The sequence below is a fragment of the Plecotus auritus genome (assembly GCF_963455305.1).
Source record: "Plecotus auritus genome assembly, chromosome: 5".
In the NCBI taxonomy this organism is placed as follows: Eukaryota; Metazoa; Chordata; class Mammalia; order Chiroptera; family Vespertilionidae; genus Plecotus; species Plecotus auritus.
Genome location: NC_137776.1, coordinates 108,948,091 through 108,975,462, shown reverse-complemented (window position 1 = coordinate 108,975,462; position 27,372 = coordinate 108,948,091). Strand labels below are relative to the sequence as shown.

Genomic DNA, 27,372 nt, shown 5'->3' with positions numbered 1-27,372 from the left:
ATGGCAAATGGAAGACACTAAGCAATTCTTCTTTTGCCAAATACCAAAGGGTGGCATGACAGCCCCCTTCCCCAAGTCATTCTGAAAGATAACCTCAGCCAGAGCAGGAACCAAGAATGTTTTGTTCACTGTTATATCCCCAGCACCTAGCACTGTGCCTGACATAATAGGTGTGTGTGACAGAGTTTAACAGTGCTCTCCACACCTGAGGATTTCCCAGCTCCTTGGTGGTTAGGCTGGCAATACGACTAAGTTCTGGCCAAAGGAATGAGGGCATGAGTGATGTACACTACTTCCAGGTCTGGCCCTTAAAATATCCTGTGCGGTCTTCTACTTTCTCTCCCAATACACAGGACTGGAGAAAAAAAAAAAAAAGGCTTCTGAGTCAGTGCAGCTAGAAAATGGAAGGAGCCCAGTTTCTAGAGACTGCAAACAATTTGCACCAAGGAAAACTGCACAAAGGAGACATCTAACATACAGCTGACTGTGACATCAGCAAAAGTTAACAATATGTTAAGCCACCAATATTTAAGAGTTTGCTACAACTAGCATTTACTTAAACTAGTATGGTGTTCAATATTTATTAACTATATGCCTAGATAAGTATATAGATGCCTCAGCCAACTCAGAATCTAGGCAGCAAAAGTTTTAAGATTACTGTCCCTCAGAGATGGCTGACAAATGCTAAAGCAATGTCCTTGAACCCCATTATGGACACTATGGCTTGGATTCCAAAACAAATGATAATTCTGGAAAACAACCCCAAAATTATCACAAATGCAGTCAAAGTTAAATAAGGATAGAATCTCCAAGAATGTGGATGTACCTCAATAGAGGTGGAAAAATCATGTCATAAAAATTAATGCCCATTCATGATTTTTAAAAACACACACACAAAACTCTCATCAAACTAGGAATTGAGGGAAATTTCCTCAACTTTATAAAAAACATCTACAAAAACCTACAGCTAACATTATAGTTAATGATGAAAGAATGAATTACTTGGAGAACTCGATATTGTTAACCTCTCAATTCTCCTAATGTAACCTACAGATTCAATGCAATTCCAATCAAAATCTCAGGACAGTTTCTTTTTTTAGACTAACCTAAAATAGCCAAACAACTTTGAAAAGAACGAAGTTGAAGAATTTACACTACTTGATTCTAAGTTTTATTAAAAGGCTATTGTAATCAAAGCATATAAGAAGAGTTCAGAAATACAGCCACACCTATACTGTGTGATAGTTTTTATAAGGTTCCACAGCAATTCAATAGAGAAAGACTAATCTTTTCAAGAAATAATACTGGAACACCTGGAAAGCTATATGTAAAAAAAAAAAAAAAAAAAAAAAAAAAATGAACGTGAATCATTTCCTCATACAATACATAAAAATGAACTCAAAATGGAACAAAGAACTAAAATATAAGAGCTAAAATTATAAAATCTCTAAAAGAAAACATGGGAGGAAATCTTAGAAATCTTAGGTTAGGAAAGATTTCTTAATTAGAGTATAAACAAAAGGCACAAACTTTAAAGAAAAATAATCAATAAACATGACTTCATCAAAACGAAAACTCCTTGTTCTTTAAAAGATACCTTTATGAAAATAAAAAGGTAAGCCAAGACTGGAAGAAAACATTTTCAAACTATGTACCTGACAAGGACTTGCATTAAAGAAACACAATTTAAAACTACTATGAGATATCACTACACACTCCACTGAATGGCTAAACTTAAAGACTAACCATACCAAATATTGATGAGGATGCAAAGCAACTCAAAACCCTCATGCAGCCCTAACCGGTTTGGCTCAGTGGATAGAGCGTCGGCCTGCAGACTGAAGAGTCCCAGGTTCGATTCCAGTCAAGGGCATGTAACTAGGTTGCGGGCACATCCCCGGTAGGGAGTGTGCAGGAGGCAGCTGATCGATGTCTCCCTCTCATCGATGTTTCTAACTCTCTATCCCTCACCCTTCTTCTCTGTAAAAAATAAAAAAAAAATTAATAAAAAAAAAAAAACCCTCATACACTGCTGGTGAATATACAAAATAGCATTACCACTTTCAAAACAGTTTAGCAATTTCCTAAAAAATTAAACTTTCACCTACCCTACAATCTAGCCTTTCCACACCTAGATTTTTACCCAAGAGAAATGAAAGTACATGTCCATACAAAGACTTGTACCTAGTCACAACAGTTTTATTTGTATAGATAAAAACTGGAAATTGTAAATGCCCATCAGAAGGTGAAAGATAAACTGTGAAATGCTACTGAACAATAAAATGAAATAAACTATTAATACCTGCTACAACATGGACAATCTCAAAATTATTGGATTAAGTGAAAAAGATACACCCCCAAAAAAGGGTACATACTGTCAGATTCCATTTGTATAAAATTTAGAAAACTGCAGAGGAGGAAAAAATGGCGGTGGAATAGACAGACATGGCCCGAGCCTTGTCCCGGAGCAGAGAGAAAGAACAGCTGAGGGTCACACGGGGAGTGTTTGTTGGTGAGTTGAGGGACAGTTATACTCCATGAGACGGTGGGGGACTGCTGGACGGGGCTCCCCTGACTGGGCAGCCCCCACTGCTTTTTGGGTTCCCTCCAGGAGCAACCGGTTCCAACGTACAGACCATGCCATCTTGAAGGGGAAAGTGGATGTTATCGGAAGCCTGAAAATCTACAAATGTGGCACCCACCAAACAGCTGTGAACGCCAGAGCACCAGTCCCCAATTGCTGCAAACACGGGGATTCAGAGGAAGTCTACACTCCACCACAGAAAGTCAGATTTTGCCAGGGATAAGGAGAGACAGAAATACTTAACCAGACAGCCGGAGAAGAGAGACCATGGGCAGACAAAGAAACAGCCCGCATATGAAAGAAAAGCAGGCATCACCAGAAAAGGAACTAAATGAACTGGAGGTAAGCAACCTGCCAGAGAAAGAATTCAGAGAAATGGTCATAAGGTGGCTGAAAAGAATGGAAGACAAATTCGGCAATATGTGTAAGAACCAAGAGGAAATGAAGAAGAACAAAGAAGAAATGAAAAATGACATCACTGCTGTAAAGAACTCAGCAGAAAGCATAAAGAGTGGACTAGAAAAAGCAGAGGACCGCTTCAGTGAGCTAGAAGTCAAGGTAGGAAAAAATACCCAAATAGAGCAGCTTCTAGAAAAAAAAATTAAAAAGCAGGAGGAGAGCCTAAGGGAACTTTGGGACAACATGAAACAAAACAACATCTGCATAATAGGGATTCCAGAAAGAAAGGAAGCTGAGCAAGGAATAGAAAACCTGTTTGAAGAAATAATGACAGAAAACTTCCCTGATATAGGGAAGAAAAACCCAAGACAAATCCAAGAAGCTCACACAGTCCCAAGCAAAATGAACCCCAAAAGACTGAAGCCAAGCCACATTAAATTAAATTGGCAAACACCAACAACAAAGTAAGAATCTTAAAAGCAGCCAGAGAGACACAAAGTTACCTACAAAGGAACCCCCATCAGACTAGCGACTGATTTCTCAACAGAAACTCATCAGGCCAGAAGGGAATGGAATGAAATATACAAAGTCATGCAAAGGAAGGGTCTGAATCCAAGAATACTGTACCCTGCAAGGCTATCAATCAAAATTGAAGGTGAAATCAGGAGCTTCACAGACAAAAAAGGACTAAGGTAATTTATTACCACCAAACCAGCAATGCAAGAAATGCTAAAGGGTCTGCTGTAAATAAAAGAAATAGGAAGTGAAGAAGGAACACAGGGGTAAAGAATAAAAATGGCAACAAATAAGTACCTAGCAATAATAACTTTAAATGTAAATGGATTAAATGCCCCAATCAAAAGACAAAGGGTAACGGATTGGATAAGAAAACAAGACCCATATATCTGCTGTCTACAAGAAACTCACCTCAAAAAAAAAAAAAAGATGCACACACACTGAGGGTGAAGAGATGGAAAAAGGTATTTCAGGCGAATGGAAATGAAAAAAAAAGCTGGGTTAGCAATACTTTTATCTGACAAATTAGATCTCAAGAGATAAGGAAGGCCACTTCATAATACTAAAGGGAGCAATCCAACAAGAAGAAATAACTCTGGTACACATATATGCACCCAATACAGGAGCACACAAATACATAAAAATAACTCCTGGAGGATATCAAGGGAGAGATTGACAGCAAAACAATCATAGTAGGAGACTTTAATACCCCACTATCACCATTGGACAAATCCTCTAAACAAAAAATCAGCAAAGAAACATCAATCCTAAATGACTCACTAGACCAGATGGAATTAATTGACATCTTCAGAACATTTCACCCCATAGCCACAGAATATACATTCTTCTCAAGTGCACATGGGTCATTTTCAAAGATAGACCATATGTTGGGACATAGGCAAAGTCTCTTCAAATTCAAGAAGATAGAAATCATATCAAGCATATTCTCAGACCACAGTGGCATAAAACTAGAAATCAACTACAATAAAAACAACCCTAAAAAATCAAACACATAGAGATTAAACAGCATGCTATTAAACAATGACTGGGTTACCAAAGAGATCAAAGAAGAAATAAAAAACATCATGGCAACAAATAAGAATGAAAGCACAACAATCCAAAATCTATGGGACACAGCGAAAGCAGTCTTGAGAGGGAAGTTCATAGCTCTACAAGCTTACTGCAAAAAACAAGAAACAATGGTAATAAATTACCTAACCCTACAACTCAAATAGTTAGAAAGAGAGCAACAAGAAAAGCCCAGTGTAAGCAGAAGGAAGGAAATAATAAAGATAAGAGCGGAGATAAACAATATTGAGAAGAAAAAAAACAATACAAATGATCAACAAAAGCAAGAGCTGGTTCTTGGAAAGGATAAACAAGATTGATGAACCTCTAGCCAGGCTCACCAAGAAGCAAAGAGAGAGGACCCAAATAAACAAAATCAGAAATGAAAGAGATGAAATAACAACAGACCCCACCGAAATACAAAGGATTGTTTAAAAATACTATGAACAACTCTACTCCAACAAACTGGACAACCTGCAGGAAACTGACATATTCCTAGAGAAATATAACCTTCCAAAACTCAATCAGGAAGAATCTAAACATCTCAATAGGCCAATAACTATGGAAGAAATTGAAGCAGTCATCAAAAACCTTCCAGCAAACAAAAGCCCGGGGCCAGACAGCTTCACAGGGGAGTTTTACCAAACATTCAAGGAAGAACTGAAACCTATCCTCCTCAGACTATTCCAAAAAATTCAAGAGGAAGGAACACTTCCACGCTCATTCTATGAAGCCAGCATCACCCTAATACCAAAACCAGATAAAGACAACACAATGAAAGAGAATTACAGGCCAATATCCCTCATGAACATAGATGCCAAAATCCTCAACAAAATTCTAGCAAATCGGATCCAGCAGTACATCAGAAAGATCATACACCATGACCAAGTAGGATTTATCCCGGGGATGCAAGGATGGTGCAATATCCACCAATCAATAAACATGATACATCACATAAACAAACTGAGAGATAAAAATCACATAGTCATATCAATTGATGCAAAAAATCATTTGACAAAATCCAACACCCTTTCTTGATAAAAACTCTCAACAAGGTGGGAATAGAAGGATCATACCTCAACATAATAAAAGCCATATATGATAAACCCACAGCTAACATCATACTAAAACCATTTCCCCTAAGAACAGGAACAAGACAGAGATGTCCATTCTCACCACTCCTGTTCGACATAGTACTGGAAGTATTAGCCATTGCAATTAGACAAGAAGAAGAAATAAAAGGCATCCAAATTGGAAAACAAGAAGTAAAAAATGTCCTTATTTGCAGATGACATGATATTGTACATAAAAAACCCGAAAGACTCCATCAAAAAATTAATAGACTTAATAAATGAATTCAGCAATGTAGTAGGATACAAAATTGATGCCAAGTAATCTATGGCATTTCTATACACCAATAGTGAACTTACAGAAAGTGAGACTAAAAAAGCAATCCCATTTACCATCGCACCAAAAAAATTAAGATACATAGGAATAAACTTAACCAAGGAGGTAAAAGACCTATACGCGGAAAACTACAGGACACTGAAAAAAGAGAAAGAGGAAGACGTAAACAGATGGAAGAACATACCCTGTTCATGGATTGGTAGAATCAACATCATTAAAATGTCCATACTACCCAAAGCAATCTATAGATTCAATGCACTCCCCATTAAAATACCAATGGCATATTTCACAGACCTAGAAAGAACTCTCCAAAAATTCATCTGGAATAAAAAAAAGACCCCGAATAGCCACAGCAATCCTGAGAAAGAAGAACAAAGTAGGAGGGATCTCAATACCAGATTTCAAGCTGTATTACAAAGCCACTGTTCTCAAAACAGCCTGGTACTGGCACAAGAACAGACATATAAACCAATGGAATATAATACAGAATCCAGATATTGACCCAAACCACTATGCTCAATTAATATTTGACAAAGGAGGCATGAACATACAATGGAGTCAAGATAGTCTCTTCAATAAATGGTGTTGGGAAAATTGGACAGATACATGCAAAAAAATGAAACCAGACCACCACCATACACAAAAATTAACTCAAAATGGATACAGGACTTAAACATAAGACGGGAAACCATAAAAATACTAGAGGAATCCACAGGCAGAGAAATCTCAGACATATGCTGAAGCAATTTCTTCACCAATACCGCTCCTAGGGCAATGGAAACTAAAGAGAAAATAAACAAATAGGACTACATCAAAATAAAAAGCTTTTGCACAGCAAATAAGACCATCAACAAAACAACAAGAAAGCCCACTGTATGGGAGAACATACTGGCAAATGTTATCACTGGTAAAGGTTTAATCTCCAGCATCTACAGGGAACTTATACAACTTAATAAAAAGGAAGATAAATGATCTAATAAAAAAAATGGGCAACGGACCTAAATAGAATCTTTTTGAAAGAAGACAGAAGGCCAAGAGACATATGAAAACATGCTCAAAGTCACTAATTATCCAAGAGATGCAAATCAGAACGACAATGAGGTACAATCTCACACCTGTCAGAATGGCAACCATCAACAAATCAACAAACGACAAGTGCTGGCGAGGATGCGAAAAAAAAGGAACCCTCATGCACTGCTGGTGGGAATGCAGACTGGTACAGTCACTGTGGAGAACAGCATGGCGTTTCCTCAAAAAACTAAAAATGGATCTCCCATTTGACCCAGTAATCCCACTTCTAGGATTATATTCCAAGAAACTAGAAACACCAATCAGAAAGGATATATGCATCCCTATGTTCATAGCAGCACAATTCACCATAGCTAAGATTTGGAAACAGCCTAAATGCCCATCAGCAGATGAATGGATTAGAAAACTATGGTACATCTACACAATGGAGAATACTACGTTGCTATAAAAAAGAAGGAATTCTTACCATTTACAGCAGCATGGGTGGACCTGGAGAGCATATATTAAGTGAAATAAGCCAGGCAATGAAAGAAAAATACCACATGATCTCACTCATTTATGGAAAATAAAGAACGTTATAACCTAATGAATAAAAAGATAGATACAGAGGCAGTAAAGCACCGAACAGACTGTCAAATTACAGCGGGAAGGCTGGGAGTGTTGGGGAGTGAGGGAAATAGATCAACCAAAGGACCTGTATGCATGCATATAAGCACACCAATGGACACAAGACACTGGGGGATGGGATGAGGGCATGCTACAGGTGGTAGGGGAGGCTGGGGTAAGGTCAATGGGGGAAAAAAAGGAGATATATGTACTAATATATGTAATATTTTAAACAAAAAAAATTAGAAAACTGCAAATTAATTTATAATGACAGAGAGCAGATTACTGGTAGTGACTGCCTGATAATGGGGGGAGGGGAGGGGAGGGGGGAAGGGGATGGGAGGGAAAGGTGGAGTAGAATAGGAGGGAGGATAACAAAGGGGTACTAGGAAATTAGGGGGATAATATGTGTTCATTACCTTAATTGTGGTGATGGTTACAAGGGTGTATTCAAATGTTAAAGGGCACAATTTGATGTGTTTTAAACTATATGTAGCTCACTGTATAACAATAATACCTCAATTAAAATGTTTTTTAAAAGTGATTAATGTATAGTCAGTCATAGCCACTGTAGCCACAAAACAGTGTAACCAAGGATGGTTTTGATCAAGTATAAAAATATTTTGTAAAACTTGTCCCATTTTTACCATTTTGTCTCAAGAAAACATAAGTAACTTTTAAAACTCGAATTATTTTAAAATTAAACAAATTAGACTTCAATTCTTTTAAAACTAAAAGAAATTAAATGGGGGGAAAAGGAGACTTACTAGTATGTAATACTATAAAAAATAAAGAATTTAAATTTAAAAAAAACTAAAAGAATTTAGTACAGTGTTAGACATACATTAGATATGTATAGAACACACTTGTAAAATTAAACAAGGATACCAAAAACTTTCAAATAATGAAATAAATTTCTAGTTTTTCATATCTCCAAAGAATGTCACTATCAACATGCAAGATATTTTCCATTGCACTTATCTTACTTAACTCACAATCACTAAATTTTAAAATATATCAATTATTATATTTCATGTAAAAATATTTTTATTTGTTACTGCTATAACTGGCTACTTAGTTTCAAAAGTACCAATTCATCAAAATGCTTATCAGCAAAATACTTTCACTAACTTTGCCAACTTTTTATGTCTTTATTGATTTTAGAGAGAAGAAGGGAGAAGGGTAGAGAGATAGAAACATCAATGAGCGAGAAACATTGATCAGCTGCCTCCTACAGGGGATTGAGCCCACAACCCAGGCATGTGCCTTGACTGGGAATCGAACCAGTGACCTCTTGGTACATGGGTTGATGCTCAACCACTGAACTACACCAGCTGGGCTTTGCCAATCTTTTTAGTGCAATGACTAAGAAATCTAATGGTGCTGGTCAGAATCAGAAAAAGGATATTCTTCTGGGTGCCAAATATTGCAGAAAATGCTACTTGATAAAAAAAAAAAAATCATTCTTTTATGCCACTAATATAGGGTCACTCATTCTCATGGCCTAGCATTACAAATACAGAGCAAACAGCATCAAATCAAAGCAGAAATTAGATCTCGTTTGAAATTGGAAATGTCCAAAAATACATTCTAATCGTCTTTTATTACCAACTCTGATCTTCAGGAATGATCTTAACCCATGTTGGACAAGGTCATGTTTGAGTACTCCAAGTTCAGAAAGCTAGGGCTAAGCAGTAAATGTCTCTTCCACGCTAGTCAAATCTGGCCAAACAATAAAAATAACTTATTGCTTCAAGAAACTGGCAGGTCTGGAGATAGGCAGACTTCATAGTTGATCCATCTTTCCATCATGCTCTCCTCATAATAGCAAAATAGCTCAGTCATTACAAGAGTTACATTACACACCATACCACCCAAAATAGAGTATATACTGGCATCCCAAGTAAGAAACTTCATGTATTCAGACTGGACTTGCTTAAGCTTATGCCCATCCTAACCAATGACGTGGACCATGAAAATTTTATTGCTTATTTTAAGGCAGATTGTTTTAAGCCAGTAAGAGTCAACCTGAGAGTCGACCAGTGTTCCCTGAAGTCTAAATTTTGGTATCTACTCAAAGAAAATCTAGGCCCTGTTAGGAAGAAGGAAAGAAGGAAAGGATGCTGGGTAGGCACCCAACAAAAGTCAACAATCCTGAAGAAGCTTGCCAAGAGTTGTGTAAATAAGGCATACACACATAAACAATAGTATAAACAAGAGTGCCTAAGGAAGAAAAGTAATTATTCCCAAACAAAATTGGTCAAGGAATCAGGAGTTGATAAGGAAATCTATGAGAACAGCACATGAATGTACAAGCAGAATGAGAGAGACGGCGTTAGGGGTTAGTGCAAGGGGGACATATAGTGTGACTGCTTTAAATAAACACCACCACAAAGAAAACAGCCCAAGAGAATGTTGGAAGTCAGTAAGGTACATAGTACCTCCAAATTCCTATGACAGAAGCAAAACAGTTTAGCAATTCAGTATCTTCAAACCTGACCAGGTAAGGAACCACAGAGCCCAATTCATATTCTTCAATAACGCCTGCCCTGAATCATTTTCTGTGAGTGAAAAACAGCACTCTCACCTGTCATGGGTAGTCACCAGAGTCTAAACTCCAGATCTCAGATCCTGCTAAAATAGATTAAATTTACATAAAATACTTACACCAGGTGTACCGGTTAATAATGCGGATTTTTTTTCAATAGATGGAGTTATACTTATGTTAATATATATGCGATTTGATATGTATGCTATTTTGTGGTATTGACAGCAAGCTTCAAACTTCATATGTCAAATTTTCTGAAGGTGTTAACATCATAGATATTTTTACGCTTAAAAATGTCAAATTCCGTGCCAAAAAAAGAGCATTTGCGGAAAGTTGTAACTCATTACTTTATTTTGAAGAAAAGTGCTGCTGAAAGTTATCGTATACTTCGGGAAGCTTATGGTGAACATGGTCCATCTCAAGATACTTGTGAATGCTGGTTTAAGCACTTTAAAAGTGATGGTTTCGATGTGAAAGACAAAGAACGTCCAAGTCAACCGAAAAAGTTTGAAGACCAACAATTACAAGCATTATTGGATGAAGATGGGTGTCAAACTCAAAAACAACTTGCAGAAAGATTAAACATTGCTCAACAAACAATTTCCTATCTTTTACAAGCAATGGGAAAGATTTTAAAGGAAGGAAAATGGGTGCCACATCAACTGAATGAAAGACAAATGGAAAATCGATAAGTCTTCAGTAAAATGTTGCTTCAATGTCATGAAAGAAAGTCTTTTTTGCATCAAATTGTGACTGGCGATGAAAAGTGGATTTATTTTGAGAATCCCAAATGCACAAAATCATAGTTGATCCAGGTCAACCATCAACATCAACTGCAAGGCCAAACTGCTTCGGAAAGAAGACAATGCTCTGCGATTCGTGGCATGTCCAAGTTGCAGGCTCGATCTCCAATAGGGGGTGTGCAGGAGGCAGCTGATCAATGATTCTCTCTCTCTCTCTCTCTCTCTCTCTCTCTCTCTCTCTCTCTCTCTCTCTCGTCCTTCTGCTCTGAAATCAATAAAAATATTTTAACTGGTAATAAATAAGTACCTATCAATAATAACCTTAAATGTAATTAGATTAAATGCTTCAATGAAAAGACATACAATAGCTGCATGGATAAGAAAACATGACCCATACATATGATGTTTACGAGAGACCCACCTCAGAACAAAAGACACACAAAATGAAACTGAAGGGATGGGAAAAAGTTTTCTATACAAATGGAAACAAAAGAAAATGCTGGAGTAGCAATACTTATATCTGACAAAATAGACTTTAAAGCAAATTTAATAACAAGAGACAAAGAAAGTCACAATATAATACTAATGGGATCAATCCAACAAAAGGATAAACATATATGCACCCAATATATGAGCACCTAAATATATCAGAGAAAAAAAAGAAAACCTTAGAGAACTTTAAAGGTGAAATTGACAGCAAAATACTGTCATAGTAAGGGACTTTAACACCTCACTGTCATCAATGGATAGATCTTCCAGACAAAAATCAATAATGAAACAGAAAAACTAAATAATACACTAGATCACATGGTTTAATTGATATTTATAGAATATTTCATCCAAAAGTAGCAAAATATACAATCTTCTCAAGTGCACAGGGAACATTCTCAAAGACAGACCATATGTCAGGACACAAAAATAAGTTGTAAGTTCAAGAAGATTGAAATCATATAAAGCATCTTCTCAGATGACAATGGCATAAAACTAGAAATCAACTACACTAAAAAACACTCAAAAACATTCAAATACATGGAGGCTAAATAGCATGATATTAAATTATGAGTGGGTTACCACTGAGATCAAGGAAGAAATTTTTTAAAATCCTGGAAACAAATGAAAATTAACACACAAACAACCCAAAAGCTACAGGACAAAGTAAAAGCAGTCCTAAGAGGGAAGTTCATAGCATTATAGGCCTACCTAAGAAGCAAGAAAAATCTCTAGGAAACAATCAAACTCTACAACTAAAAGAACTAGAAAAAGAACAGCACGAAAAGCCTCGAGTAAGTGGAAGGAAGGAAAGAATAAAGATCAGAACAGAAATAAATGATATAGAAACTTGAAAAAATGCAAAGGATCAATGAAACCAAAAGCTGGTTCTTTCAAAGGATAAATAAGATTGATGAACCTTTAACAAGACTCATCAAGAACCAAAGAGAGTAGATCCAAATAAATAAAATCAGAAATGAAAAAGAAGCAACAACAGACAACACAGAAATACAAATGATGTAAGAAAATATTACGAACAACTATATGTCATCAAAATAGACAACCTGGGCGAAATGGACAAATTCCTAGAAACATACAATCTTCCAATACTGAATCAGGAAGAATCAGAACACCTGGATAGACCAATAACAACTAATGAAATGGAAAGAGTAATAAAAAAAAGACCAAAAAACTCCCAGCAAACAAAAGTCCTGGACCAAATGGCTTCACAGGTGAATTTTATCAAACATTCAAAGAAGAACTAGCACTAATCCTCCTCAAACTACAGTAGGTCCTCGGGTTACATCAGAGATCCATTCCTACGGCGCAACGTAACACAATTTTCGCCCTAAGTCGGAACCCACCTACGTAAGCACATATGTCACTCACATGGAGCACATACACAGCAGTAATGAAGTGAAAAAAGTAAAAAAGATTTAAAAGAAAGATAACAATTCCTGACCTTTACTTGTGGTAAATAAATAATAAAAAAAACATAGAGCACATATGTACACACATTGAAATGACGGAACTTTTTTTTTAATAAATAAATGGGAGATGGTAACCATGAAACTATGTACATCAAGTCCAAGATAACCCAAGGACTGCCTGTATTCCAAAAAATACAAGAGGAGGGAAGACTTCCAAGCTCTTTTTACAAGGCCAACATTATCGTAATACCAAAACCAGATAAAGCCACGGCAAAAAAGAAAATTATAAGCCAACAGATGCTAAAAAACTCAACAAATTATTATCAAATCAGATACAGCAATACATTAAAAAAATCATACACCCTCCTAACTGGTTTGGCTCAGTGGATAGAGCGTTGGCCTGCGGACTGAAAGGTCCCAGGTTTGATTCCGGTCAAGGGAATGTACCTTGGTTGCGGGCACATCCCCAATAGGAGGCAGCTGATCTGTTTCTCTCTCATCGATGTTTCTAAGTTTCTATCCCTCTCCCTTCCTCTCTGTAAAAAATCAATAAAATGTATTAAAAAAAAATCATATACCATGACCAAGTGGGATTTATTCTGGGGGTACACGGTTGGTACAATATTCACAAATCAATAAATGTTATATATCACATAAACAAAATGAAAAATAGAAATCACATGATCACAACAACAGATGCAGAACAAATATTCTATAAAATCCAGTACCCATCCTATATAATAAGAGTAATATGCAAATTAACCATCACTCTGTGACACCCACAAGCCACACCCACCAGCCAATCAGGAGCAAATATGCAAATAAACCCAACCAAGATGGCTATGGCCACAGAGAGCAGGAAGGAGGCTTGGGTTTCCCCGGTGATGGAGGAAGCCAAGCTTTCCGCCTGCCCTTGCCGGCCTAGGCCTCCACTCAATGCTACAAAGTTTCAATGATAGAAGATACATAAGTCCAAACAGAAATGGCGGCAGCCACGGAGCTGGAAAGAGCAGAAGGCTAGGGTTGCCCCCGGCGATGGAGGAAGCCAAGCTTTCAGCACACCCTGGCCGGCCCAGGCCTCCGCTTAAGGCTACAAAGTTTCAATTATAGAAGATACATAAATCCCAAAAAAAATGGCTGCCACCACGGAGCAAGCAGAAGGCTTGGCTCCGCTCCAGGCTACAAAGTTTCGATTGTAGAAGATAAATAAACCCCAGATACCAGGGCCTCCGCTTGGGTTGCCAGGGGGAGTGGCCGGCCTGCAAACCACCACAGGCCCCTCACCCAGGCCGCCCCACGCCTCAAGGGAACCTCCACCCTGACCCGGGACACCCTTCAGGGCAAACCAGCTGGCCCCCACCCGTGCACCAGGCCTCTATCCTATCTAATAAAAGAGTAATATGCAGATTGACCATCACTCCAACACACAAGATGGCTGCCCCCATGTGGTCAAAGATCCTGCCCCCATGTGGACACAAGATGGCCACCACAAGATGTCCAGCAGGGGAGGGCAGTTGGGAGGGACCAGATCTGCAAGGGAGGGCAGTTGGGGGCAATTAGGCCAGCAGAGGAGGGCAGTTAGGGGTGACCAAGCTGGCAGAGGAGGGAAGTTGGGGGCGACCAGGCCTGCAGGGAAAGGCAGTTGGGAGGGACCCAGGCCTGCAGGGGAGAGCAGTTGGGAGGGACCAGGCCTGCAAGGGAGGGCATTTAGGGGTGACCAGGCCTGCAGGTGAGGGCAGTTAGGGGAAAACAGGCTGGCAGGGGAGCAGTTAGGCATCAATCAGGCTGGCAGGGGAGGGTTAGGGGGTGATCAGGCTGGCAGGCAGAAGCGGTTAGGGGCAATCAGGAAGGCAGGCAGAAGTGGTTAGGGGCAATCAGGAAGGCAGGCAGGCAAGCAGTTGGGAGCCAGCAGTTCTGGATTGTGAGGGGGATGTCCGACTGCCCACTGGGATTGAGCTTAAATGGGCAGTCCGACATCCCTCGAGGGGTCCCAGATTGGAGAGGGTGCAGGCTGGTCTGAGGGACACCTCCCTCCCCCGTGCACAAATTTCGTGCACCGGGCCACTAGTTTATTATAAAACCTGTAAGCGAAGTGGGAATAGAGGGATCATACCCAATATAGTAAAGACTACATATGAAAAACCTACAGCCAAGTTCATACTCAATGGTCAAAAATTAAAAGTGTTTCCATTAAGTTCAGGAACAGAACAGGGATGTCCACTTTCACCACTCTGCACTGGAGTGGGGTGGCCCCTCAGCCCGGCCTGAGCCCTCTAGCAGTCCAGGAGCCCTTAGGGGATGTCCGACTGCCACAGAGGTGGGACAGGCTCCTGCCACCACCGCTGTGCTCGCCAGCCGTGAGCTGGGCTCAGGGCTTCTGGCTGAGTGGCACTCCCCCTATGGGAGCGTACTGACCACCAAGGGGTAGCTCCTGCGTTGAGCGTCTGCCCCCTGGTGGTCTGCATACCATAGCAACTAGTCATTTGGCCGATTTGCATGTTAGCCTTTTATTATATAGGATAGTACTATAAGTTCTAGCCATAGCAATCAGACAAGAAGAAATAAAAGGCATCCAAATTGGAAAGGAGGAAGTAAAACTGTCCTTATTTGCAGATGACATGATATTATATATAAAAAACCCTAAAGACTCCATCAAAAAACTACTACATCTAATAAATAAAATCAGGAAAGTTGCAGGGTACATAATCAACATCCAGAAATCAATGGTATTTTTATCTATCTAGAATAATAAAAGGGTAATATGCTAATTAGACTGGACATCCTTCCAGACGTCATTCCGGACATCCTTCCAGATGAAGCCGGGGCCGGAGCTGGCTGGCGGCCAGAGGGAAGCCGCCAGGGTCCTGGGTGCTGGAGGGAAGCCACTGCTGGCAGCTGGGGGAAGGAAGGCCTACTCTTGCACGAATTTTCATGCATCAGGCCTCTAGTCCTATCTAATAAAGAGGGAATATGCTAATTGACCATCACTCCGTCACAAAGATGGCTGCACCCACAGCTGAGGCCAAGTTCCCTTAAGGAGTCTTAATGAGCAATCAGCAGGGACCTGAGGCTACACCCTCCCCCGCCCCCGTAAGGCTTGACAGGGGACCTCAGGCCATGCCCCCCACCCAGCAGGGCTTGACAGGGGACCTCAGGCCTCACCCCCTGCCCCGGCGCCAGGCCAGTGGACCTGAGGCCATGCTCCCCACCCTTTGGAGGTTGACGGGGGACCTCAGGTGCGCTTCCCATCCTGGTGCTGGGCTAGGGGACCTCAGGCTGATCCCCCTGCCCCAGCGCCAGGCAGGGGGACCTCAGGCCGTGCCCCCCACCAGGTGGGGCTTGAAAGAGGACTTCAGGCCGCGCCCCCCACCCTGGCACCATGCCAGGGGACCTCAGGCCACACCCCCACCCCAGCACCAGGCCAGGGGACCTGAGGCTGCGCCCCCCTGCCTGGCGGGGCTTGACAGGGGACCTCAGGCCGTGCTCCCCACCCAGCAGGGCTTGACGGGGGACCTCAAGGTGCACCCCCAGTGCTGGGTCAGGGGAACTCAGGCCGTGCCCCCCGCCCAGCAGGGCTTGACGGGGGCCTGAGGCTGTGCCCCCTGCCCAGCGGGGCTTGACAAGGGTGGGATTGGCCAGGTCTGGATCTAGCCCAATGGGGGCGGGGGCAGCCAGGTCTGGGTTTCACACAATTTTGAGGCGCATGTGGGTGGGCGGGGACTTGACTCTGGGTCCCCCTTTTAATGTGCACAAATTTCGTGCACCAGGCCACTAGTGTATATATATAAAAGCCCAAGCGATTGTTATGACTGGACGACAGGACAACCGGCCAGTAGCTATGACGCACACTGACCACCAGAGGGAAGACACTCAATGTAGGAGCTGCCCCCTGGTGATCAGTGCACTCGCACAGCCAACCTCCCGCAGCCAGCCAACCTCCCACGGTCCCTCCCCCTGGCCTGCCGGCCCCGATCAGGACTGAGCGAGATGGCCCCAATCGGCTCTGATCGCTGGCCAGGCCGAGGGACCCCACCCATGCATAAATTCATGCACCAGGCCTCTAGTATACCAATAAAGAACTACCAGAAAGAGCAACCAAGAAAGCAACCCCATTTACTATTGCAGTTAAAGAATAATAATAATAAGGTATCTAGGAATAAATTTAACCAAAGAGATAAAAGACTTCTATTCAGAGAACTATATGACATTGAAGAAAGAAATTAAGGAAGACAAAAATAAGTAAAAGCATATATCATATTCATGGACTGGAAAAATTAACATCATTAAAAAGTTCATACTACCGCCGAAACCGGTTTGGCTCAGTGGATAGAGCGTCGGCCTGCGGACTGAGGGGTCCCGGGTTCGATTCCGGTCGGGGGCATGTACCTTGGTTGTGGGCACATCCCCAGTAGGGGGTGTGCAGGAGGCAGCTGATTGATGTTTCTCTCTCATCGATGTTTCTAGCTCTCTATCCCTCTCCCTTCCTCTCTGTAAAAAATAAATAAAATATATTTTTAAAAAAATAAAAATAAAAAATAAATAAAAAGTTCATACTACCTAAAGCAATCTATAGATTCAATACAGTTCCTATTAAAATACCAATGGCATATTTCACAGAACTAGAAAAAATAATCTAAAAATGTATATGAAACCAAAAACACCCCAAATAGCCATAGCAATCTTGATAAAGAAGAACAAAGTTGGAGGAATCACAATACTGAATATCAAACTATACTGCAAGGCCATTGTAATCAGAACACCCTGGTACTGGCATATAGACCAATGGAACACAAAAAAAATAGCCCTAGATATCAACCTATACCTTTATGGTCAATTAATAGTTGACAAAGGAGGCAAGAGCATACAATGCAGTAAAGACAGTCTCTTCAATAAATGATGTTGGGAAAATTGAACAGGTACAAGAAAAACAATGAAACTAGACCACCAATTTACACCATACACAAGAATAAACTCAAAATGGATAAAAGACTTAAAAATAACTTATACAACTCAACACAAGACAAACAATCCAATTAAAAAATGGGCAAAGGACCTGAACAGACACTTTTCCAAATAGGAGATACAGATGGCCAATAGACATATGAAAAAATGCTCAATGTCACTAATCATCAGAGATGCAAATTAAAATTACAATGAGGTATCACCTCACACCTGCCAGAATGGCTACCATCAATAAACAAGTGCTGGTGAGGATGTGGAGAAAATGGAACCCTAGTACACTGCTGGTGGGAAAGCAAACTGGTACAATCACTGTGGAAAACAGTATGGAGGTTCCTCAAAAAATTAAAAAATGGAGCTGCTTTTGACCCAGCAATCCCACTTCTGGGAATATATACTAAGAATCCTGAAACACCAATCAGAAAGAATATACACACCCCTATATTCATAGCAACATTATTTACAATAGCTAAGATCTTGAAACAGCCCAACTGCCCATCAGTAGATGTGTGGATAAAAAGTTATGGTACATTCATACAATGGAATAATATGCGACTATAAAAAAGAAGGATCTCTTACCCTTTGTGACAGCATGGATGGACCTGCAGAGAATTATGCTAAGCAAAATAAGCCAATCAGAGAAAGACAACTATCACATACCCTCACTTATATGTGGAATCTAATAAACAAAATAAACTGACAAACTATTTTATGTTCCCACCAGCAATGTAGGAGGTTTCAATTTTTCCACATTTTCACTTGTGTTTTTTTTTAAAAGCTTTCTTTTCCTTTTTGTTTGGTTTTTAATCCTCACCCAAAGACATGCTTATTAGTTTTAGAGAGAGGGGAAGTGACAGAAAAACAGAGAAAGAGAGAGAGAGAAACATTGATTGGTTGCCTTTCCATGGATCAAATCCACAACCTATGGAAATGCCCTGACTGGGAATAGAACCTGTAACCTTTTGGTGCACAGGAGGATGCTCCAACCAACTGAACTGGTTAATTGTACCTTTTCTTATAGCCATCCTAGTGGGTGTGAAGTAGTATCTTCTTGTAGTTTTAGTTTGCATTTAATTATTGGCTAATGATGTTGAATATATTTTCACGGTCTTATCAGTAATTCCTACTTCTTCTTTGAATTATCTATTGAAATCTTTTGTCCGTTTTTTATTGGGTTGCTTATTTTATTATTGGGTTTTAAGCATTCTTTGTATGTTCTGGTTACAAGCTCATTATCAGATATACTAGAGGCCCGGTGCATGAAATTCATGCACGGGGGGTGGGGGAACGGGATGTCCCTCAGCCCAGCCTGCACCCTCTCCAATCTGGGACCCCTCAAGGGATGTCCGACTACCCATTTAGGACCGATCCCACTGGATCGGGCCTAAACGGGCAATTGGACATCCCTCTCACAATCCAGGACTGCTGGCTCCCAACAGCTTGCCTACCTGCCTGCCTGATTGCCCCTAACCGCTTCTGCCTGCCAGCCTGATCACCCCCTAACCACTCCCCTGCCAGCCTGATTGATGCCTAGTTACTCCCCTGCCGGCCCGATTGCCCCTAACTGCCCTCCCCTGCTGGCCCGGTCACTCCCAACTGCCCTCCCCTGCTAGCCCGGTCACCCCTAACTTCCCTCCCTTGCCAGCCTGGTTGCCCCTAACTGCCCTCCCCTGCTGGCCTGGTCACCCCTAACTGTCCTCACTTGCAGGCCTGGTCCCTCCCAACTGCCTTCCCCTGCTGGCCTGATCACCCACAACTGCCCTCCCCTGCCAACCATCTTGTGGAGGCCATCTTGTGTCCACATGGGAGTGGCCATCTTTAACCACATGGGGGCAGCCATCTTGTGTGTTGGAGTGACAGTCAATTTGCATATTACTCTTTTATTAGATAGGATGTTTTTCAAATAATTTCTCCCAGTCTGTTACTTGTCTTTTCCTTTTTTTTTATGTTATCTTTTGAAGCAAAAAATTTTTAATTTTGAGGATGTCCAATTTATCTTTTTTTTTTTCTTTTCTTGGATCATGCTTTAGATTTACGATCAATTTCTGTTAACTTCTGAGCATGGTATGAGATATGGGTCCAAATTCTTCATCATTTTGCATGTGGATACTCAATTATTTCAGAACTCTTTGTTGAAAAAAACTGTCCTTTCTTCATTTAATTGCCTTGGCACTTTTGTCAAAAATCAATTGACCATAAATTATTTCTAGACTCTCATTTCTGTTTCAGTGATACCAGCAGCATGCTGTCTTGATTATGATAGCTTTATAGTAAATTTTGAAATTGGTAGTATAATTATTTCATTGCTCTTTTTCTTTTTCTAATTGTTTTGGCTATTCTGGGTTCCTGACATTTCCATATAAATTCTAATAACTGCTTGTCATTCCCCCCCCCCCCCAAAAAAAAAGCCTGTTGGGATGGATTTTAATAGAAATTGCATTGACTCTGTAGATCTGTTTGGGAGAGAATTGCCAACTTAACATGAACATGGAATGTCTGTTTATTTAGATCTTTAATTTCTTTCAGCCATGTTTTGTAATTTTCACTATGCAAGTCTTGCCCTTCTTTTGTTAACCTTTTTCCAAAGTATTTTCATTTTTGATGCTACTGTGAATAGACCTTTTTCAAGTTTCATTTTTGGGTTGGTCACTGCCAGTATAGTATAAAAATACAGTTGATGTATACTGATCTTGTATCCTTGTATTTATTTCATGCAGGTTTTGCTTTTTTGTGAATTCCTTAGAATTTTCTACATAAACTGTCATGTCATCTGTGAATATAGACACACAGACAGTTTTATTTCTCCCTCTGTATCTGGATGCCTTTATTTTTTTCTGCCTATCACCTCCAGTACATTGCTGAATAGAAGAAAGGTGGGGTGAGAGGGGAGTGAACATTCTTCACTTTTTCCTAATCTTAGGGGGAAAACATTTAATCTTTTACCAATATACATTATGATGTTAGCCATACATTTTTCATTAATGCCTTTTATCAGGTTGAGAAACTTTCCTTCTGTTCCTAGATTGTTGGGAGTTCTTATCATGAATAAATGTTGGATTTTGTGAGATGCTCTTCTGTATCTATTGAGATGACGATGTGGTTTTGTTTATTATTCTATTAATATAATTTATTACATTAACTGATTTTTGAATGTTATACTAAACTTTGCATTCCTGGATTAATCCCATTTGGTCATGGTATGTAATTCTTTTTATATGTTACTGAATTTGGTTTAGTAATATTGTTTAGGATATTTGTGTCTATGTTTATGAGAAATACTGGTGGGTAATTTTCTTGTGATGTCTTTGTCTGGTTTTGGTTTTAGGTAATACTGGCATTTTAGAATGAGTTGGGAAGTGTTCCCTTCAGATATTTCCTGAAAGTGGTTGTGAAGGATAAGTGTTATTTCTTCTTTCAATATTTAATGGAATTCACCCCTGAAGTTTATTCCTGGATTTTCCATTATGGGAAAAATTTTAATTACAAATTAGGAATCAATTCTTCATTTCATTGATTTTACTTATTGTTTTTCTGTTTTCTATTTCACTGATTTCCACTCTTTATTATATCTTTCCTTCTTCTTGCTTTGGGTTTAGTTTGCTCTTTTTTCTCATTTCTTAAGGTAGAAGCTTAAGTTATTAATTTGCAGCCTTTATTCTTTTCTAATACAACTGTTTAAAGTTACAAATTTCTTTTTAAGCACTGTTTAAACAGCATCTCACAAATTTTAATATGTTGTGGTTTTGTTTTCATTCAGTTCAAGATATTTTCTAATTTTTTTTGTAATTTCCTTTTTGACCCATTGGCTACCTTACAAGATAGAGCTAACCTTCTTACAAATAAACAAGGTTTTACCCTTTTTTCAAAATGAGCGGATGCATAATCCCAAGAGTTACTGTATTTATTGCTGACTGTACGGCGATAATCTCACTGAATATTTCACTGCCTAAAGATTAAATTGTAAAGTTAACTTCCAACAATTTGTATGTAAAATAAAAATGGGAAGAAGAGCGAAGATAATTTGCTAACACAAACTTACTATACAACCCAGCAATTCCACTCATGTATCTATTCAAGAAAAATGAAAACATATGCCCACCCAAAGACTTGCACACAAATGCTCAAATCAGCATTATTCATAATAGCCAAAAAGTAAAAGCAACTCAAGTGTCCATCAACTGAAGAATGGATAAACAAGATGTGGTATGTCCACACAATAGGATACTTTTCAGCAAATAAATGAACTACTTACACATACTACAGCATGGATAAATCTCAAACACATTATGCTAAGTGAAAAAAGCCCAACATAAGACAGCACTTACTTTATGAATTCATTCATATGAAATGTCCAGAAAGGCTTATCTACACAGACAGAAAGCAAACCAATGGTTGTCTGAGGTCTTGAAAGCCAGAGCCAGGATTCAGTATGAACTTGCAAACACAAACTTGTTATGATGATGCAAATGTTTTAAAAGTGAATAGTGGTGATCATTGCACAATTCTAAAAATCTACTAAATTTACTTAAAAAACACTTAATTCTTTATATATCAGAGTATATTGTTTCAAAAAGGTGATTTCCATTAGAAATGTACCTTCTTATAACTAGAGAAAGGTATCAGGAAGATTACAGATGTTCCTATATTAGAGATGTTAACAGGGAAATGATTTCTATATCCCCGGGAGGGATTATGAAGAACCTAAGAGAATGAACCAGGTAACTTTGCAAGGTCTCTTCCAAACTGATTCAAAAAAAGATTGATATTTAGAAAATAAAAGATTTGCATTGTTACCTAACTTTTCTGATGAATTAACTTTTTCCTTCTCTACTTATGCATTTTTATTAAAACACTGCAAACGCAATGTACTTGTCCAAAGGTGTTCTTTCATCTTAAAGTCAGTCATTCAGGCGCCATAAACAAGATCAGAGAATATACATACCCCACCCAGCTAAAATAAAATTTTATAAATGCATTTGGTGCTGATTTCAAGCCTGATTTGAGGCTTCACCACTACCAACTTGGAACTGCCACACATGTGAGATTTCTCTGGCACTCTATGCAGCTTAGCTAATCAATCCAACTTTCTACTGCCCAGGCTGGCCTCCCTGTTGCTGGTTTTCATAAATACAAAATTTGTGTAATTGTTACTGGAACTACTTGCTGAAATATGGAACTAGTTTAAAACACCACTTATTTTAAAATGTACATGCACAGTTTCACATGCACGCAGCAACACATCTTCCACACCCAGCCAACCAAGTTAATGCTTTTTATTATTAAAGAACAGAACAAAAAAGTCTAATATAGAGTTTGCCTGTCTTTTCCAGAACTTTATTTTTCAAGAAATCAAGAGGAATATGACTGAATAATGAAAAAAATGAATGAAAATGTATAGCAAAATAGTCAAATTCTAAAGCAGGATCTAACTTTTACCCTAGGGCAGTGGTCGGCAAACTCATTAGTCAACAGAGCCAAATATCAACAGTACAACGATTGAAATTTCTTTTGAGAGCCAAATTTTTTAAACTTAAACTATATAGGTAGGTACATTGTTATTAACTTAATTAGGGTACTCCTTCACTCGCACTGTACGTGCACGCCCGAACGTGGTATTTTGTAGAAGAGCCACACTCAAGGGGCCAAAGAGCCGCATGTGGCTCGCGAGCCGCGGTTTGCCCACCACTGCCCTGGGGTAACAGGCCTTTGATTTAACTAGGAAAAGCAAATTCTTTTTAGATGCAATCTTTCTTGTATATGAGTAATGTATGTATGTGCTTATTTCCATGTGAATCTGGCACAGTACATTAGACTGAAACCTCAATTTGGTTTAAGTTTAATGGATAAAGTCACAATGAACATGTTTTCTATCTAAGCTTATGTAATAAATAAGCATGTAATAACTCATCCCAACACATGGTATGAATTCTGTCACTTGTAACAACCTTCCCTCCCCTCTTGAGGGGAGTAATGAGAATATGTTCTGAGCTGCACATCACTGAAGGTGAGTGACATCCATGAACAGCTTAAGTTGGGTGGCCCAAAAGTGCCCTGTTCCTCTGATAAATCAATCAATCACATCTCAGTTAAGATCCATTCATTAAATGGGACACAAGTTAGAATAAACCCAGGAGCCCGAGAGATTTCCAAGCTTCAGATTAGGACAAAAAGCACAGGCACACACAGATCTTGGCCAGAAAATTCCTCCGCCTCTTTCCTTAAAATTCTGGTCCCAAATTTGTCATTTTCCAAAAGTCCAAATCCTTTCCCCTCTCCAGGCACAACACGACCATGGAGAAAAAAAAAATAGAAAAAAAAAGCGAGCCAACAAACAACAACTCCCTAAAAAATAGTTTAAGGGTTTTGGACCCGATTTGACCTGGCGTTCAAAGACAGTGGTGGGGAGACGAAAGTCCATCAAAACCCTCCTCTCCTCCCAGGCTGCAAGGCCTGTGGGCAAGAGGGGTAACAAACGCGCCCGGGCTCCTCTCATTGGGCCTCGCCCACTCCCAGCGCCAGAGCGGAGGGGAGGAGGAGAGAGGAGGAAGGAGCGGCGAGGAGGAGCGGAGAGCGCGGCCAGCTGTAGAGGATGCAGGGTTAAAAGAGGCGAGCTTGTCACAGCTCCCCCGGATCCGGGGCGAAGAAATTCACCTCTGTGCCCCTCAATGAAGACCTGGCAGCCTGCGTCAACGAACAAAAAGAACTACAAAACCAAATCGCATCTGCCACCTCTCCCGGGGACCCCACCGCCGGACCCGCCCCCTGGCCGGCCCCGCCCCTGCGCGAACTGGCGCCACCCCACGCCCGGACCCACCTCCTCTTTTCGCCCCCTGCACTCGGCGGGAGCCCGCTCTCCCACCTACGGGCGCCGAACGCGGCGGATGGGCGTTCTCGCGAGTCTTCCGTCCCACCCCCACGCCGACGTGTCGGCCAGACCCCCCAGAGGAAGCGGCCGCCTTCGCGGTGTGCTGCGGCCTCTTACCCGGTGGTCCGCGCCAGAGCTGCTTCAGCAGTTTGGGCCGTGGCGGGAAGAAAGCCACCGCCCGAGTTCTGTGGCTTGAGAATTTGGCTTCGCCTCCTACTGTTTTTTTGTTTTGTTTCGACTTTTTTGGAATTTTCCCGCGGTCGCTCAGCAGTGGAGCCGGCGCTCCCGCAGTGCACTCTGGGGCCTGGCGAGCGGCCCCCCGCCCCCTGCGGCATCGCGGGAAAATTCCGACGAATCCCGGACTCGAGGGGGCGGGGCGGAGCCAGCGGGCGGGCTCCCGGACAGCGCGGTGGGCAAGCTGTGGCTGCTTTCGTCTAACTCTGCTTCCTCTCTGGTCGAGTCGTGGGTGACCCCCGGAGGAAAAACCCGGGGGGCTTTAATCGGGTTATTGCCCAATTCTCTCAACGCTGTCTTCACAATGCCGGGGAGGTAAAATGGAAATTGGATTTTTTTTTTAAGGAAAAATTGAGTGGTAAGGGGATAACACCACCAAACAAGGCCTAGAATATGGTTTCTAGCTGTGGTCACACACACAAAAGGAATCCTTCGTGAGTTAATGACACCCCTCTCCCCGCTGCCAATCAGTTTCATACAGTGTTTGATTCGGGTTCAAATCAGTTCAAAACTGAATTTAAACCACTTAACTGGAAAGCAGCATTTTGTGTAAAATTCATTTATGGTAATAGTATTAGCTTGTCTTGGTGAATTTTTTTATTCTAGGAATTAGCAGTGCGTAAGATTTTTCTTAGATGTTGAAATTGTAAAGTAATTTGAGGAGCCTAACCTTCCTTCAGTTTCAATTTTTTTAAAATCAATGCCTCATAGTCATAAATCTACAACTTAAGGAGTGCTTTCAAAAAAACTTTCTACAAGGCAGTGTAAGCATGTAATAAAAAAGTCAAACACTTCTAGCTTTCTAAAATGAAGGAATACCTATTTTACCAAAGAGTAAATTGAATTCAGGAATTAGGGAATTTACCAAGGTAGACATTATAAAAGGATCCCAATCCAGAGAAAATTGTCAGGATCTGCAACTGCATTAAGGAATCAGGTATTAAACTCATTCTTGAAAATATTCCTTGGCAACTAAAGACGTCTGTGCTTTTTTGATTGTGCATAGTTCAGTGTGGGCCAGTGTAGAGAGTTACATGCATGAGTAACACTCATCTTGGCCCTAAGAAGAAAGTCATTGTCTTTGTGGTGATAGATTTGAGCAATTTAATATTTAAGTCTTGCCTTTACCAGCAAAGGAAGGAATTGAACCCTGTGTTTCATTAGAGAAAATATCTATTTTGATATTCAGGTCCTTTTACATATTTTCTGAAAAAATTCTTCCTAGTGCTGGAGTGTAGTTATAGTTGAGGTCTTCCCATTTTGTGGGTTTTATGTCTTTTTCATTCACTGGGTAGCAAAGTGTTGCTAGGCTCACTCAACTTTATAGTAAATGAAAGGACAACATATTTACACCTAATTTAGACCTAAATGGGTAGCACATATAGGATAAGTATTCAACTGTAATTTTATGGAGATTTGTAGACATTCATTTCATCTGGTATCCATATGTATGGTGCTATCCTAATACTTTAAACAGTAATTAGATGATCTCTTTTTAAAATTCTTGAAAAGTTTCCTGAGAAACAAATACGTAGATACAAATCCTATTTTTAATTGGCTTATGAAGTTGACTATGTGTGCCTCTAGAAAGTTTTCATAGTATAAAGTCCAATCACTTTTAAATAATGTGGTAAAAATGAAAAATGGCATGTGTAGGTGAAAATTACTTCATCTTTAGAAAGAATTAAAATCCATTCTAATGGAATCCATCACTAGAATCTTTACATTCTAGAGGGGAAAACACCACAGCTGAGTGCTGCAGAGTTCCCGACAATATCAAATCTCCTTCAGAATTCAACAAACAAAATCAGCTGTCTTGGATTCTAGCCATTGTAGTAAGACTCATGTTCCCAGAATTACTCCAGATACCAACCTAGTTTCCAGCTGTCATTTCAAGAATTAATCCTAACACCCACCTAGTTGGCACCCCAACACTTAACACTGTCTTTTATTGACCTCTGATTTCTCAACTGTGAATATTTAATGAGTGTTTATTAAGTCTCAGGTACTTAAGCTGACTCCTTGACCAGATTATTTTCTTTAATTTTCACAGTGATCTTACGTATATCCTACCTAATTCTACCTAATAAAAGAGAAACATGCAAATTAACCATCACTCCGCTACACCCACAGCCAATCAGAGTGACTATGCAAATTAACCCAACAAAGATGGAGGTTAATTTGCATATGCAGGCAGCCGGGAGGGTATTGACACCTGCTATGAAGGAAAGGGGGGTGGCGGAGGGAACTACTGGAGCCGTGCTCCGGACAGAAGCGAGGACTTGATGGCTCCCGGGCGGGCTGAACGTGGGGTCGTGCCGGCTCCCGGGAGGGCCAGGCCCAGGTAGCGGGGACATACTGGCTCCTGGGCGGGCCAGGGAGCGGGCACATGCCGGCTCCCGGGCGGCTGGGAGTGAAGCCACGGGAAAGAAGGCCTATTCTTTCACCAATATCGTGCAACGGGCCCCTAGTGGTAGATAATATTCCAGTTTCAC

General features: G+C 40.4%; 1 protein-coding gene across 1 annotated transcript in view; it reads right to left on the bottom strand.

Moving 5' to 3' along the window:
• FANCC (FA complementation group C) overlaps positions 1-24,629 on the bottom strand; it is a 320,900-nt gene extending 296,271 nt beyond the window's left edge. The window contains exon 1 of the mRNA XM_080669394.1: positions 24,593-24,629. The gene's annotated coding sequence lies outside the window, so the exon portion shown is untranslated. The remainder of the gene's footprint in view (positions 1-24,592) is intronic.
• Between the last annotated feature and the right edge of the window lie 2,743 nt (positions 24,630-27,372).